We start from the raw sequence: 18,925 nt of genomic DNA on the forward strand, positions 1-18,925 counted from the left end.
ACTCGGAATTAGTAAGGCCTGCAGGCAGGGAGGAGAAACAGAGCTCAGCTGAGGAGCAAGAACCACCCCCTTCTGATCCAATGGCTTGGAAAGTGTAGAGAAGGCATGATCAGTGCAGACAGAGCAGGCCACGCAGGAGGAGAGTTGCCCACCCAGCTTCATCAAGCATACCTGGGGAATGAGACTTAAGGAGACACTATGGGGCGGGGCAGTTGTCCGGAACAAATGCTGAGTTCCTGAAGTGTTGTGTGCCAACTTTTGAACTTGCCAAGAGTCCTTGTATTCCTTGTTGGCATTCTGGACTAATTATCTGAATCTTTTGTTCCCTGAACTCAATGCTTGACTCTCGTTTTGCCATGCAACCTTGGTGCAGACAGTGCTGGGCTGGACTAATTGCAGCCAGAGGCTGCTTGAGGTTTGTGTGGGGGTTTGTTCTCACTCTGCTCTGGGACTTGCCAGAAACATGGGAGCATTTGGGGAGCTTTGGAGCATTAAAGGGGTGGTTTGAACTGCCAGCTATTTGTGTTATCTCTGTGCTCTGGGTCATCACAGATACTAAGAAATATCTCAGATATATCATAAACCTGTACAAAAATGGCTACCCAATGAAACAAATTCAAAAACATTTTTACTGTAAGTCACTATAAATGCAGTGGTGTCTCCTCACAAAATGTTGGTGTTTTATCAAATTCACAAAGTCTAGATTGTGACATTTTTTGAGTGAGGTTCAAATAACCCTTTGTTTTACTACAGTAATATACACATATTTCCATACATCGTAGTTTAGCAACTGAATTTTTGCAAGCATTATTTTCTAATAATATGTACACAGTTAAGATGATAACATTTAGCCAACTCTGGCTGAACTCAAAAAACTAGGCAGGGCTGGATCTTGTTAGCATTTGGCTAGAAGATACCCAGAAAAGCCAAATCTGAATCTATACTTGGATGTTTACGTTTGTTTTTTTGTCCACATATCTGATGTGGCCACCTATCTCACATAGTGATCCTAGGTGTCTCAAAACAACTAATAAAAACAAAATAAGTCTGCTCACCAGGTTCAGAATATATTCATGAAGACAGTTCTTGGTGTCCCATGGTTACAGTGCTATTGCATGAGCTGCATTAGCTCTCATTTGCTTTTTTGGTGCAGTTCAAGATGCTGATTATCACTTAAATCCCTAAATGGTACAGAGCAGGGTTATTTGTAGGACTTCCTCTTCCTGAACCTATTTTACTAGGTCACTTAGTGGGCATATTTAGATGCTGTTATCTCTGTAGCTGCCCCAGATATTTGCAGAACAAATGTCTGACAATTCTATCTTAAGCCAAAAAGCTAACTGTCTAGCAAATGTCTAGTTATTGCAAATGTTTGGGCAGCTACAGAGATAACAGTGTAAAGGAAATGACCTTGAATATGCCCACTAAGTGACCTAGTAAAATAGGTCGCTCAGGAAGAGGAAGTCCTACAAATAACCCGACTCTGTGCCAATTAGGGATTTAAAAGTGATAATCCGCATCTTGAACTGCACCAAGAAAGCAAATGAGAGCTAGTGCACTGTAACTCTGGATAACCATGGGTCACCAAGAATTGTTTTCATGACTACATTCTGAACCAGCTGCAGCTTCTGGATAGTCTTAAAGGACAATGACATGCAGAATGCATTACTATCATCCAATTAAGATGTGACCAAGCCATGACTGATCATGAACAAGGCCTCACAATCTAGAAATGAGCATAATCGGCACACAAGGTAAATTTAAGCCACATTTCCCCCTCCGAGCCTAAGTTGTCATCAGCTCTTCTAACAGGAACTGCAAATCCAGTTCTGTCTGGCACAGCTTTATCCCATCCAGAGCCAGAGATGTCATCTCTATGTTGTTTCATCTTCTGGAGCAAATTATTAACCAGGGAACCCTACAAGATCCACAATCACAGAAAGTTCCTATAGGCATAATCTTCCCAAGCCATAACTAAGACATTCAAACCATGCACCAGGGATAACCCCAAGTTGTTTCATTCTGGGACAATGTAATGTTAATGCAGGATCAGGGGTTTTCAATTCAATTGTATAGAATGTGAAGGATGTGTGTTTTTGTTTTATTTTTATAATTTTCATATGTATGATATACATTGAAGATGGCATTTAATTTCATTATATGAGTTGCAATGACAATAAAGTAAACTAAAGTAAAGTAAACTATGTACAGGGCATAGGGAATGGCCTTGAAGGACAGGCCCACAACCAAAGCACTGGTCAGATAAGAGAAGGCTTTAGTCTGGGTCAAAAAAATTGATTAAACATTTCAGACAGACCAATTCCTAGTTCATACAGGAATAGAATATATCACATATCAGCCCAACAAATTAGATCAGACTAAGAAACCAATATTGTAGCTCAAGAGTAATTGTATTATACCATCTTTAGTAACATAATCTTTCAAGTCGGGATGGGCTTCCCATCATTGTGTCCTCATAACTAGAAAGAACAAGACATACCCAATATACACAGCATGTGTTCTGACACATACTTTAGTAAAAACAGACAGGAAAAAATAGTCTCCAATGAACATTTGACTATCAGGTATTATATATTTATTGTTGTGCATCTGCAAAACAGATGGTCTACAATAACATTTTTCCTTTTAACCAAAAACATCCAGGTGGTACATTATTTGTGGATTATATGCAATCAACATTTCCAAAAGATTATCTGTTCAGTGGAACTACATGTTTATTACTGAATCCTATAACCAGGCAACGTGAATTAATGATTGATTACATTGCATTTCTTTCTTTATAATGTACGGCCACAGTTTGTCAAGTTAGCTAATGATTTCTCACAATAAAATATGTCAGGCAATTGCATATAAATCTAAAGACTAAAATGTACATTTCCTCCTCCAGCAGAATCTATTTCATCCCGTGTAATTTTCTCTAATTTTTGGAATTTCCATGTGAAAATATTGTTCATCTAATTTTCCCTTATCTAATTTGCACACTTATATTTATTGTAGAAATTATTCAGAAAATAAGCTGAACATACAGGAACTTGGAAGGGAAACTCAATAGGAAAATTCACAACCACAAATGCGACAACAACCCCTTTTTCTTTTCTCTGGAAAGTCAATAGCAGATACATCTTCAGGTGAATTTTATGCATCAGTGTATGAGGAATCATATGAGATGAGAGTTTTTTTTCCCATTAATCTGACGAGTTTGAAGACAGAGGAAAATGCTGTCATGACTTGCAGGAATATGCCATGTTTGTTTTCCTCCATAAATATGACAAGGAGTACACATGCTGCAAGTTCAGGCCGATTGCTTTCCTAAAAGAGAAAGTCTAGAGGCAAAATTCTCAACTTATTATGGTATTCTTGAGATGGCCATAGGAAATGCTTGAAGGAAGGACAGTATCACGAAGAGCCCTAGAAGAAAGCTGGAGAGGATAAAGATAAGAAGGGATGTGATGGAAAGAACCAAGCCTGTTAAGATAAGGTCTTTTTATTAGAGTTTCAAGATAGATCTCATAATATCTCCATTGATGTTATTTCTGGGTTTTAGATAAAGCATCAAAACTGAGGAAAAGGACTTCACAGGCTTTGCAGAGGGGAAATTCCCCCTTTGCAGAGAAGAAATAATGGGTTATGCTGAAATATGAGAGACTTCTTCAGAATGAAGTCTCTTGGCTTAAAGCAAGAGAAGACAAGAGAATTATCCTGGAACTCACATTTGAGACATCATAGAAAATTTCCCAAGATCAAGATTGGTGACAATTATTTCTTTCTACTGAACCATATGGACAAAATGATACAACCAGTCAATTTTATGTTATTTTTCTTCTAAATGTCCATGGCGATTCTCAGTCATCCAGGTCATGGTTGTCCCAAATATGCTTTTTTTTTCTTAGGAGGCAACTGGTCTTTCTGTTTTTTCTTTGAAGATGTTTCACTTCTCATCCAAGAAGCTTCTTCAGCTCTGACTGTATGATGGGAAATGGAAGGATTTATACTCCTTGCAGACAGCTGATCATTTGCATTCTTTTAGCAGGTTATTACAGTCACCTGGCAGTTTATCTCTGTCATCATGGTCACCTGAGTGGTGCAAATTGGTGTGGATCTTTCTTGGAATTGTTGAGTTTCTTCTAAACTTAACGTGCAAATTTAATCTCGATCTAAGAATCAGTGGCAACAGGTGTTTAAGATAGAAGGAAGGAGGGAGGGAAGGAGGGAGGAAGGAAGGAAGGAAGGAAGGAAGGAAGGAAGGAAGGAAGCAAGGAAGGAAGGAAGGAAGGAAGGACACATTACTAGTTGAAATTTGAAATTTTTAAAGAAAATTTTCAAACAAGGACTGGGAAAATACATCAGTCTGAATCAATAATACAACAATTCCTTGTCTATCTGGTCACAAATTGAAGTCTTCATATTGTCCCACAAAGTTTAAAATTCCTTAGGATCTGGGTTTCCTGGAGAAAGACTTATTCTACAATAAGTGCTGATGCAACAAAAACTCCAACTAACCAGATTTTGAGATATTTTTCTTAGCAAGATTCATTTGGGCATAATTTCAAGCCCTTTTCAAAAAATCGAAGTGGGAGATGATTAATGACTAAATGAAGAAATAAATGCAACCTATTATATCTATCACTTTTTTCAAAATATATTCCTCAGAATAACTGAGAGTAGTAATTATTTTATCAGTAGAACTGTAATGGTATTTTAGGTTTTACTTCTCCCACCAAATAAAATTCCCCACATAGTTAGCATTCTTAAAAATGCCAGCTGTGGATGAAGCGAAATAGTGCAATATATACAGTATATAAGGAACAATGTGAATGCTGTTTGACATTAGGCTATATTTAAGAGTGTCTCAGGAGTGCTAATCTGTAGACATTTTATATCAACTTAATTATCTTGAGGAAACAGTTATCCTATTCCTGACTTACTGGAAGTCTAGTTGCCTCTCAAGGTAAGAACAGTGCTCCCTTTGATGACGTTTGATGGATTAAACACAAGAGATGAGAAAAATAAGGCAAAGGGCCAGAAAACTTAGAAAAAGGTAAATGAATCTAGAATCTTTCATCTGCAAATTGCTAATAAAAATATAGAGAATGTTCCTTATGATGACTGAACGTTATTGCCACCATAATAATGTGCTAGCATAAAAAAATATTTTCCTCAGAGTGTAGCTGGTAGAGATTCGAATTCAGAAAAAGTCTTTTAAAGGATGTGCTCCTGAATATAAGCAAGATAATGACATGATTCTGAGTAAGTACGTTCTGGAAAGTTAAATGAAATACTCATGATATAGTTGTCTTGGAGGCAGAGTATGGGCTTGGCCCAATTATCAATGAATGCTAATAAGCATTTGTAATATTTTAATATTTATTTTAAAAAAATATGCCAGAGGACAGGTCTACCCTAACTACATCCTTTAAAAAAGGAAACCCAAAAGATAATGACAGAAACAGAAGGTTCCCTTTAGGTGTTTGTCTCTTAAGTAAACACAATTGCTAATAAACAATTGGCTAGGTGTGGAGCCTTCCCTTTATCTGTCTCTGCCCATTTGCCCTCCTTGTCAAATAGGTATCAGGTGCAAACAAGCAGACCCACACTTGCAGAGTTCTACTAAAGCTAACTACTTTATTTTGCTATGCCTATAATTCAGGAATCTCCCCAGTCTGACAGCCTACCCTAGGGAACTTAGTGAGCGTCAGCCTTAGCAATTACACAGTTACCAAGGGACTTCAAGCTAACTCCATACTTGATCCTTCTTCCTTGCCTGGATGGATGTTTTTCAACAAGGTGAATAAATTCAAAAAATTGTGCAAATTCCAACAGCCACCCGGTCAGCAAAAATGACTATCAGATGGAACTTGCTCAGTGGCTAACTGGTTTCCTTCTTGGCAAGTTCAGCAAAGAATAACCTTGGAAACTTCACTATATTCTAACTGATAGAGTTTTTAATATTGTCACAAGGTAGCAGAGCTAAGGCTGAAGAATGTGCACTGTTACTCTATCGAATTAAAGATTTTTTCCCTCTCTTTGATAACCAATTTGATGGGGATGATGATAATTATGATGACGATGGAAGTGATAGAGATAACGGATGACAGCTGATTCAGTCATTTCTAATGCACTTTGCTAAGTTGTATAATATTAGTTGAAAATGAGTAACTGCATATTATTTAAAACCAGTGTAAATGCTGGCTATGAATTTAATCTAGAAACTGAATACCCACGTTCAAATCCACCCTTGCCCATGGATAATCATGTGATGATTTGGGGTCAGACTTTCTCAGCCCAAACTACCACAGTTGTTGTGTGACAAAATATGAAGAAGATGTGCAGTATACATCATTTTAAATTCTTAGAGGAAAGGCAGAAAATAAAACCAAGAAATAAATAAACATTTTTAAAAATCGCTTCTGATTTTGTAGCCCAAACCTGACCCACCTAAAGCAACCACCAAATCACTTTGAAGATAAAACTTTTTTTTTTTGTGTGCACATGACAAAACAATGATATTGAACTCCCAGCAAAGCACTAGGAGTTTGCTGAGCAGCCTTGAGCGAAAGCAGAACCATAGCTTATAGCATATAACTTTGACCTTCTACATTTCAAAAATAAGACTAAGAAAAAGTCAGAGACTGTGAAAATTACTGCATGACATTGAAATAAACCCATCTGAGAGTTCTTATTATTATTTCTATCTTCCTGCTAGGCTGGCATTGAGATATGACCAGCGAATACAAATAATTTAGTTTACTGGGCCACTGGGCCCTGTCTGATTCCTCACCATTCATGGTCAATTCAGCTTGCTCTGAATGTTTTCTTCAAGGGTACTTTAAAGAGTTCACAGGTATTGAGGGTGTGTGAGGCATCCCATCCCAGGTTTGGCAGTGAACATAGCTCACCTATTGTCTAGGGGTGCCTTTTATTTACACACTAAACACGTTTTGATCTAAAAGAAACATCTCTAATGGATTTTTTCCTGAAATACATCCAGTTCTAAATGCACTTCACTGAAGTGTTTATGAGCTAAGCAATGAAGCTTAGTTATTTCATATCACCATGGGCAAAAATCAAATTCTTCAATGGCTCCGTATCATATGAGCATGCCAACTATAAAGTAAATCCAGCAATTATAAGTCAATCCGAATATATCCTAATTACTTATGCCATCACTGATTTCATTATGCCACACTTCAGATTCTCAGACAAAACCACGAACTTAAAAGTGACTGAGAGCAGCAGCACTTCCAGGATTGCAATAAAAGGACTTCATTTCATGCATGATGTGAGACACAGGACAGTGGTGGGTTTCTACCGGTTCGCCCCGGTTTGGGCAAATGGGTAGTGGCAGTGGTGGGAGATTTTACCCACCCACCTAGATGTCATCACGGACACTCTGCGCATGCGCAAAAGCACTGCGAGTGAGCGAAGCAAGCCAATTCTGAACCAGTAGCAAAGATAAGTGGAGCCCACTACTGACACAGAGTATACAAGAACAGGAATGATGATCAGTCTAGATAATATATGGGAACAGATCAAGAGGTCAGATCAAGATCTACAAAAAGAATTTTACAATATGCTTTTAACTGCTAGAAGTCTATAATCAGGACTTCTGAGTAATTTACTATCATGTGACTCATTCAATCTTTATAGCAGGGGTGAAATTCAGCAGGTTCTGACAGGTTCTGAAGAACCAGTAGCAGAAATTTTGAGTAGTCCGGAGAATCAGCAAATACCACCTCTGGCTGGCCCCAGAGTGGGGCGGGGATGGAGATTTTGCAATATCCTTCCCTCAGGAGTGGGGAGGGAATAGAGATTTTGCAGTATTCTTTCACTTGAGTTGGGTGGGAATGGAGATTTTGCCGTATCCTTCCCTGCCACACCCACCAAGCTACACCACACCCACCAAGTCACACCCACAGAACCGGTAGTAAAAAGAAATTGAATTTCACCACTGCTTTATAGTATAATATGTATAAAGCAAGCATGGCTTCTCGATAAAGGAATATATAACAAGCTTCTTCATAAATGAAAAGCCTTCCCAAGCGTCTTGAAGGCAGACGATAATATTCATCATCCCAAAAATAAAATTGCAAGGCTTTGACCTGGTGAGAAACAGCTGTTGCCCTGTAGGTGTTAGTGAGAGATCTTGCAATTGTATTATAATAACAACAGTTTATTTGAAGAGTCACAGGTTTCTCATCCTCGTATAGGCTTGGGCTTCTGTCCTTGACATCTATTTTTCTACATAAGAGGATGCAGATCTAGACAAAGGACACCCGGTTTCTGATAAAGATACACCCACAGAAATGCTTCTTGCTGTCCATGCATGGATAATAAGTGATTTTATGTGTGTAATGATGTATGATAATAGAGTTTTCCAATTAAAGCTGGATTTGTTTGGTTTAGTATTGTTTCCTCCATCAAGAAAATCTGCAGGGCGCGTACTATGAATATGTTAGCAAGATCTTTCTCCTGCTCGGTGCATATACTGTGTTTTCTAAATCCATCATTGTTGTTTAGCTGTCCATGCTCTTTGAATAGAGGTAGTCCTCGACTTACAACAGTTCATTCAGTGACCACTCAAAGTTACAATGGCATTGAAAAAAGTGACTTATGACTGTTTTTCACACCTACTTACAATAAATAATTGAATTAAATTAAATTAATTAAATTAAAACAAAACCACTGCAGCAGTCCCATGGTCACATGATTTACATTTGCATGCTTGACAACTGGTTCATATTTAGGATGGTTGCAGTGTCCCAGGGTCATGTGATTATCTTTTGCAACTTTCTGACAAGCAAAGTCAACAGGGAAGCCAGATTTGTTTAACAACCGTGTTTCTAATTTAACAGTGTAGTGATTCACTTAACAAAGGTGGTGAGAAAAGTCATACAATGCGGCAAAACTCACTTAACAAATTTCTCACTTAGCAACATACATTCTGGGCTCAATTGTGGTCATAACTCAAGGACTACCTGTACATGCCATAACTGTATCTGGACTGGGCCATTTCAGGTCATATTATTTATTATTTATTTATTTACATTTATATCCCGCCCTTCTCCAAAGATAATGGAGATAATGTTCACTGCACGTGCATCAAGTATATCCTAAATCAAAACTTTTCCAAACTGACATTTGAATATGAAAGAGGCTAAATATGGATACAAGTGAATTATTGCTTTAAAATGAAAAAAAAAATAGTTATAGTTCATATGAATGCCTTAAATTTTGTGCTAATGAAGTTTTGCTTCATTTCCTAACACATGTTCAGTGATTTTGTTGCTTACTTTGGCATTCCACATTGGGAATTCCATATCTTTGGTTCCTGAAATCCACTTAAATATATCTTCCTTGCAAATGCAGAAAAGTAAATGCTTCTCCACCTTTTGTCACCCCATGAAATAATGTAATTAAAATAGAGCTGGATCGCTTCCTAAATGAAATAATTCCTATCACAGTAATGGTATTTCTTCATGTTACGGAGATGGTGAAATGGAGATATAATTAATCCAGTACCCTCTTATCAGTACCAATAAAAATTGAACAATATAATATAATCTGATTGCATCATTAGCTCAAATGGATTTTTCATCATCAGTTCGCAACTCAATCATAAATTATTTTCAACAGCTTTTTAATGAGATGAAAGATAATCAAGATCTGCAGTGAAGTATTATAGCACCCAGTATGAATAATCATGATTGTGAATGAAAAAGGAAGTCTCCATAGCTTCTCTGTTTAGAATTCTGGCTTGGGTAGATTAATAATGAAGGCTACATGTTCTGTCTCAGAATAAGTGCTATTGGACTCACCATGGTGCTCTTCTAAATAGCTATGTACAGGATTTTCCTGTAAGGCAAGTTTTTAGGATGCATTTGAAGAAAATAAAAGAGGTAATATTGCATAAGTATTCCAAGAAGCAGTTCTATGCCTTCAGCTCAGCAATGAAAATGAAGAAAAGCTATTTAAAGAGACAAGAAACCTCTGACGATGAGTGCGGTCGATAAGGAGGAACAAAAGTCCCGAGCAAGTATCTGAAATCAGAAAGGCTTTCAAGAAAATATGGGGAATTTCTGCTGGCAGGAAGTCAGCAAAAGTGTTTAAAAATAGTTTTATAGGATCAGAGTTATGAAAGAATAGAACAGAACAGAACAGAACAGAACAGAACAGAACAGAACAGAACAGAATAGAATAGAATAGAATAGAATAGAATAGAATAGAATAGAATAGAATTTTTTATTGTGTGTGATTGGACACACAAGGAATTTGTCTTGGTGCATATGCTTTCAGTGTACATAAAAGAAAAGATACACTAATCAAGAATCATAAGGTACAACACTTAATGATAGTCATAGGGTACAAATAAGCAATTAGGAAACAATAACAATATCAATTGTAAGGATGCAAGCAACCAAGTTACAGTCATACAGTCATAAGTGGAAAGAGATTGGTGATGGGAACAATAAGAAGATTAATAGTAGTGCAGACTTAGTAAATAGTTTGACAGTGTTGACGGAATTATTTATTTAGCAGAGTGATGGCCTTCGGGAAAAAACTGTTCTTGTGTCTAGTTGTTCTGATGTGTAGTGCTCTATAGCATCGTTTTGAGGGTAGGACTTGAAACAGTTTATGTCCAGGATGTGAGGGGTGTGTAAATATTTTCACGGCCCTCTTTTTGACTCGTGCTGTATACAGGTCTCAGTGGAAGGCAGGTTGGTAGCAATTGTTTTTTTCTGCAGTTCTAATTATCCTCTGAAGTCTGTGTCTGTTTTGTTGGGTTGCAGAACCAAACCAGACAGCTATAGAGGTGCAGATAACAGACTCAATAATTCCTCTGTAGAACTGTATCAGCAGCTCCTTGGCAGATTGAGCTTTCTGAGTTGGTGTAGAAAGAACATTCTTTGTTGAAAAATAGTGGTATCCCAGTGATCTTCTAGTCCCTTGATGGTGAACCTATGGCACAGATGGCACAAGTGGCACGCAGAGCCATATCTGAGACACAAGCGTTGCCCTAGTTCAGCTGCAGTATGCACATGAGCGTCGACCAGCTGATTTTCGGGCCTTCTGGGCCTACCAGAAGTCGGGAAACAGGCAGTTTCTCTTTGGAGGACCTCCAGGGGGGTGGAGAAGGCACATTGTTCACTCTCCCCAGGCTCCAGAGGCTTTCTAGGAGCCTGGGAATGGCAAAAACTACCTTCCCCACCTCCTGGAGGCAAGAAACGAACCATTTGCCAACAATGTGTGGGAGGCGGGTGGATTAAATTACAGGTGTGGGCACGCATGTGCGCAACCCCCCTGCTCTCCCCCCATTTTTGGCATGTGATGACAAAAACGTTAGCCATCACTATTCTAGTCCAACCCCTTGCTCAAGCAGGAGACCCTAGACCATTTTCAGACAAGTGGCTCTCCAGTCTCTTCTTAAAAACTTCCACAAAAAAAAGCACTCACAATGGAAGGCAAGCTCTTCCATTGGTTAATTGTTCTTACTGTTAGGAAATTTCTCCTTAATTCCAGGTTGCTTCTCTCCTTGATTACTTTCCATCCATTGTTTCTTGTCTCGCCTTCTGGTGCTTTGGAAAATAAGTTGGCCCCCACTACTTTGTGTCAACCCTTCAAATACTGGAATACTGCTATCATGTCTCCCCTAGTCCTTCTTTTCTCTAGACTAGCCAAACCCAAATCCTGCAACTGCTTTTCATATATTTTAGTCTCCAGACTTCAATCATCTTACTAGCTCTTCTCTGCACTTTGTGTTAGACCCCACAAAGCTTTCAGTCCCCTTCATAAATGGCTTCTAGTGGGCAATCCTTGTTGAACAGCACAGACTTTGTAAAACTGGAAAATCTCACACACTTTTTTGATATTTTGAAATAAAATTGAAACCGACATTCTCTCCAATCCATATCCAACGGAATGAGTACTATCGCCCCCAGAATTGAAACAGCTATTCCTTCTGTCTCAGTTGCCCTCATAGAGTTCTCTTGTCCTTCTGCCCTAAAAAAAAGTAACACAACTGGTAGATATAAACATTTTAAATATTTAAATACACAAAATCACAATAACATTCATATTAAAACCTTTTGAAACCACTAAAAGTTCTTAAAAATCTGACTGAAAAAGTGAGCTTCTATGGCCTCCTTAAAGGCTTGCAAAAAATGTAGGCCCTAATGTTTATAGGTGTAATGTCTGAGAAGAAGACTGATTGCTCTCAACTAAGTTAATTAGTGGTTTAGCAGTAAAACCATACAGATAAAAGTGTTTAGGTTACTGGTTTATTGATATCACTAGTCATTTATTTCTATTTATTAGTAGCGCCGGTATGCTGCCACTCCGACTTTAAAGCCTATTTAAATAACTAACATTTGCTTGGAACCTATAGACAGCTAATTTAAATTAAGACAGACGTAACATCCCACTGAGAACAATCTGGCCACCACTACAGTTTCTGAACTAAGCACTAAGGGAGTTTATTATAGAGAACACTATAGCAGACTTCAGTCCAGAAATTAGCAGCTAATGCACCAAGGGTAAAGAACAAGCTTAATTTCTCTCAGACCTTTATCTCACCTTTGGTGAAGTTCCAACATCAAATACCAGCACGTCCCACAAGCTGTTTCAAGTCCCCCCTTTTTTTTAATCTAAAGGCCCCAGCATTCAATTTACACAGGCTCTGAGGGAACATTTTTTTACGACCACAGCTCATCGGGGTTGTTCAATAGCACAAAGGTGAAACCTGGAAGAAAGAATTGGACTTTGCTCAAAACAAAATGTGAGAAGACTCAGTGTAAAAAATAAATAAATGCTGTTTTACTACTAATATCTTTCCCACGCTTGGATTAAATTCCATAATTGAGCTTTCCTTCCTGATACTATTTGCCAAATATTGGTGACAATTGAGGAACATCTGGAAATTCACAAATCTTAGTGTCTGTGGAGATTCTCAGTCATTCAGGTCATGGTTGTCCCAAAGATGCTTTTTTCAAGAGGCAACTGGACCTTCTTGTTTTTCTCCACACCCATTTGCAACACTCAGGTGACCTTGACAACACAGATAAACCTTCAGGTGGCCTTTAACAATTTGCTAAAAGAATGCAAATGACCAGCTGTCTGCCATGAAGTATAAATCCTTCCATTCCCAACCATCCAGTTAGAGCTGAAGAAGCTTTTTAGATGAGAAGTGAAACACCTTCAAAGAAAAACAAGGAAGTTCAGTTGCCAGAAAAGTCCAGTTGCTTGAAAAAAAGCACAATTAGGCAGTTGGGAGGTTGAGTATAGGTTCCAGGTTGTACATTTTTCATCCAGTGTGGCAGTTTCCATAAACCATTGATGATCAGGCTGATTCTTTTTGGCAATGGTTTGCTGGCATCTATCAAGGTTCCAGAGAAATGCATTACAAAAGAGGTAAGGCTTCAATCACACCATCATTTTCCCTGGTTTTTTTTTTATTTACATTTATATCCCGCCCTTCTCCGAAGACTCGGGGCGGCTTACAGTGTGTAAGGCAATAGTCTCATTATATTTGTATATTTACAAAGTCAACTTATTGCCCCCCCCCCCAACAATCTGGGTCCTCATTTTACCTACCTTATAAAGGATGGAAGGCTGAGTCAACCTTGGGCCTGGTGGGACTAGAACCTGCAGTAATTGCAGGCAGCTGTGTTTTAATAACAGGCTATCTTACAGCCTGAGCCACCACGGCCCGGTTGACCACTTCTGTAGATGCCCTTGAGTTTACGTTTTGAATTTAATTCTCCTGGACTCATTTTCTGCAGTTTTCATGCAACTACAAGTAAAGCATTTCTTTTTGGAAGCTTATTCAGACAATATTATTCTCCTGCTTTAATTTTACAGATATCTCCATACATACTTTTGTTACCATGTTACTGTGATTTCTCCCTTATCTGTGACATTCTTTTTGAATTAGACTTTTATAAGAAATATGAATTGATGATAACCCGTAAAGATAACAAGCTCTTGCATATTTTTTGACATTTTTTTTTTCTGAGTGCATCACTGAAAGAAACATTTTTAAGAAACTAATTTATGGAAATTGTAAGATCAATGGTTCAGAATGGGCCCTGAAATGTACATGTAATATATTTAGTTATTTATTTCAACATATGGCAAAAAATAGTCGACTTAACCAGAAACTGGTCTACATAAATCTAGTCTACTTAAACAGGACATCTGTCATAGCCTGCTTGGAGAAATTTCTAGATGTAAGCTCGAATTTTTAAGAATACAGTTTAAAAGAAGAATGTAAAATGTATCAAGAGGTGAATGTAAATTGAAGGAGTCAAAAGGATATTGCAACCTTTAGGAAACAGGGTGACAGCCAGTATTTGATCATACAAGCCTTATTTAGGCAAAGAATATAAGAATAATCTGCCAGTTGGCGTTAGTCATCTGTCCCCTTTATTCATGCCACTACGTATCACAATCAACAGAAATGCAATTCTATTACAAATATTGCAGTTCATTGGTTCTTTGAAGAGCAAAAAAAAGCAACTGTTTCCTGCCATTGCAATATCTCAACTGCCCTGAAAAGGATATGCAATGGTTAGCATTCATGTGAACCTAACCTCACTGACAATTTTGAGAAGAAAATACATTCATCAGGAAGAAGAAGAAATTAGTAAACTTTATCTGCCAATTTGTCCTTATTATTCAGTTACTGTTACTAGAAAAATAAGTTGATTATCATTCAGAAGTATACATTAGTTCTTCTGCACTTCTAAAATAGACGATTCCAGAATATTTTCTAGCAGCTCAAAATTATTTTAAAATGTCAGTTAAACATGGTAAATTATATTGGCATGTTATGTTTGCACTTGTAGTGTTTACATTGTATGTTGAGACATGGATCTCTTTGAGAAGATTACGTCATGCTACGGGCGAATGCATAGATGCACAAGATTTCTTGAGCCATATTGAATAGCAAACTACAAGCCACACTTCATAAAGTGGTGGACAGGACAAGGGCAAAAACTAAATTTAATTTACATTTAATTAGAACTAAGTACATTGAATATGATCACTTGCCAGTCATATATTCGATAATTTTCTCCATCTATCATATTTACAATTACAGTTTGATAATATATTGTTAAGGTCTCTGGAGGCTGCACCAAAGGGACCTCAGATTAGGCGCTTCTGGACTAATGGATCTTTTGTTGCTTTATGGTAAGATAATTAAAAGCAAAATATGACAGACTCTACTCTTTTAATACTGGAACCAAATCCTGGGCCAGCCTGCAGCCTGTCTCTTGACTTTGCTGTGCTTCATCTTCAACCAATTTTGTCTTTCAAGGGTCATCCTTGAAAGAAGTGAAAAACTGCCTCTGAAACCACCTGGAGGATAAATTGCTTAGTGTTCTTTTTGTTTTCACTTCATGGTGAGCATGAAAATACCTTCTCAGGAAAGGACATTCTCATTTCAGAATATTCAGAAAATTTCCTCTCATAGTTACTGCTGTTGACTACATATTCCCGTGATGGGGAACCTATGGCACGCTTGCCAGAGGTGGCATGCAGTGCCATCTCTGTGGGCATGTGAACTGTTGTCCCATCTCAGTTCCTCCATGCATGTATGTGTGCCTCCCACCGGCCACCTGGTCTTCAGGTCTCTGTTGTGCGTGCACGGGGGTGGGGCACATGCGGGGAGCAGTGTACACATGCAGGGGGGCTATGCATGCAAGGGGTGGAGCGCATGCATGGGGCGCACACATTGCATTTTGGGGGTACGCCCACACACATGTGCTTTCTGCAGTCTTTCCAGAAAAGGTTAGCCATCACTGACATATTCTATACCTATGCATTCGGGGTTTTTCTTGCCTAAGTGTAAAACTTTACTTTTCTCACCAATGAATTGCACTTTGTTGGGCCCATTGTTCAAATCTCTCAACTTCTTTCTGGATCATAAGCCTACAGCTGGAGGAAAATGCTTAGGAGTTCAAATTGTTACAAATGTTGATGATAACCTCTAAAAGATAAAATACTTGTAAGTTAGCTTCATTGAATTTGCCATGAAATTCCAGCTGAGAATCCCAATTGGTAAATTGCAGATTTGCGCTGCTCTGAATTACTCTGACAGCTCCATATATTTGTAAATATTCTGTATTTACATGATGGCCCACAGTGTTTTATTTAAAAAAAAGGTTAATTTCATAAGCCACTGAATAGGATTTGCTCAGGATGACGTAAGGCATACATTAAACTAAGATACCAAAACAAAACCCATACAATCAAGATTAACTGAAGCTGAACTTCCCAGTCAATTGATTCAAAGGAAGTCTTAAATCTATAAGGAATACACTACACAGAATTTTAATTTTCCACAAAGTCAAGAATCTGTCCCCACCTTTTTAGCAGAAAGAACAAATAAGGTTCTACCTGAGAAATGTGGTATTAACTGCTATAGTATACGTAAAAAAGGACATTCTCTAGGAGAGGCCTATTGCTCACCATCAGTTGCAATATTTTATCTTGCTTTTTTTCCCCTTCACATAAATAAAACCATAATAAAAGAGTCATTCATTCAACCTTTGCTCCTCATTTTAATTGTACAAAGGTTTCAGAAGTCCAGACTGAAAAGGGAAATATCAGGAAAAAGAGATGGAGATGAGAATGGTTGAAATGATAATATGAATGGGGGGGGGATTTTTTGTGTGTGGTTAGGTCACAGTTCTTTTCCACTTCATACAATTTACCTCTGCCTCATGAGCTTGGTGGACAAGAGTGGAGTTGTTCCTCACATAGATGCTTTTGATCTTGGTTCTTTATATTAAAGGAATGTAGCCACCATCAAGAAAAATAAAAGAACAGACAACAAATCCTCTCATGCAGATATAAAGACAAGAACAGTAATAAAAGATCAGTTTTAGTCTCTAGTCCAATTAGGGTTGGGGTTTTTTTTGCATTTATACCCCACCCTTCTCCGAAGATTCAGGGCGGCTTACACTATGTTAAGCAATAGTCTTCATCCATTTTGTATATTATATACAAAGTCAACTTATTGCCCCCAACAATCTGGGTCCTCATTTCTCCCCTTTTCTATAAAAAAGTAAAGAGGAAAACAATGTAGTATTTGAATGCTATGGGAGTACATGACTCTTCAATACCTATTTTATCCTCATAACATGATTGGGCTGAAGGCAACAGCTGCCTGAAGGTCCCACAATGACTTTAAAGATTAAGAAAATAATGTACAGACATATTTTGTAAAGCAAGACTACACACTACCCACATAGTGCCCACAAATTGTTAGAGATATAGAGTATGTCCTTCTGTGCAGGGTATTGAAGCATTACCTGGGATTTGTTTTTCTTCCTAATATTTTCCCACAAGTGCAGGACCCACTTTTTTCAGATCAACTATTTGTTTATCCGTTTGGCTGTGACAGGAATTGACAGGAACTGACCCACTGGCTTGTCACCTGAGACCTGACCTTGTAGATTGAGAGAGAATAACTGCTCCAAAATCACCCAGCTGGCTTTCATACCTAAAATGGATCTAGAACTCATATTCTCCTTGTTTCTAACCTCGTGCCTTGACCACTAAAACCAAACTGGATCTCTAACTGATAAAATATTCACATATTGTACACTATTGTTGTGTCTCGTCCGATCTCACCACAGCCGGGGGCCTTCTTATCTGCTTCCGAACACGAAGGAATGTCCTAGTATGCCTCCCGGCCCCAGCCCTGGCTCCATGCCCAGACAGGCTGAAGAGGAGGAAGTATCTCCAGCCCCCAGCTCTGGCTCCATGCCCAGGCAAACGGAGCAACTAGACCCCCTCCCCCTCCTCCACAGCATGTGAGCCTGAGGGAGGTCAATTGCCAACAGCTGCAGACTGGAGTGACCCTCGCGTCAGAAGACTTGATAGACGGAGGCAACAGAAGGAAGGGAGGGGCAGGCCTGGATAAGTACTGAGTCATGGAGCCACACCCCATGGCCTATATAAAGGACCTGCTTTCTGGCATTCTCTGAGTCAGGCAAAGTCTAAACATATCTTGCTGAAATCACTTTCTGGTCTCCTGCCTGCCCTGAGGACTTTGCTAGGACTTTGGCAGAGCTGCAGAGGCACGCCTGATTCGGATTTCCCTGACCCGGCCATCAGCGGAGGAGTGGGACACGACAACTATTGGTTATACCAGGGGTTTCAAACTCAACTTCATTGAGGGCCACATCAGGGTTGTGTTTGACCTTAGGGACCTGGGTGGGTGTGGCCAGTGTGGGCATAGCCAGCTTGACATCACTTATGTCGGGGGAGCCTGTGGGAGCCCAAGCACTCTGCCAGTGAAAACAGGCTCCCACGCTCCATTTTCGGCTGTGACTTCTTCTCTGTCAGTGAAAACGGAGCTTGGGAGGACCATGCACGGCCATCGCAAGCTCTGTTTTTGACTGTGATGGCCTCCTGCAACCCTCTGCCAGCGAAAACAGAACTTGCGAGGGCCACATGTAGCCATCCTGAACTTGGTTTTTGCTGGCAGAGGCACTGCAGGCTGGTCCTTCATTTAATCATGATTTAATCAGATGTAATTAAATCAGATTTAAACACCCCACAGGCCATATCTGGCCTGGAGGCCTTGAGTTTGACATATACTATCAGTGATGGATTAAGATCACTATGTCCTTTATTGTTACTCTAGGCTGCTTGTATATTTTGCTATTCTCAGTGAAATTGTCTAGTACTAGTAGAAATCTCAATAAAGCAAGCCGTGGATGCACTTACTCCTGATTCAGATCTCTTGTTTGCTCAATGGAAATGACTCAATTAACTTACAGTGAAGTGGGATCATTAAAAAAAAAAAAAGACTCACTTTATCTCCAGAATGAGAAAGGGAAGTTGAGGACAAACAGACAAAATAACAATAAATTTAAATTGATGATAGTGGAAAAAT

Source organism: Ahaetulla prasina, chromosome 3 (assembly GCF_028640845.1).
Source record: "Ahaetulla prasina isolate Xishuangbanna chromosome 3, ASM2864084v1, whole genome shotgun sequence".
Classification (NCBI taxonomy): Eukaryota; Metazoa; Chordata; class Lepidosauria; order Squamata; family Colubridae; genus Ahaetulla; species Ahaetulla prasina.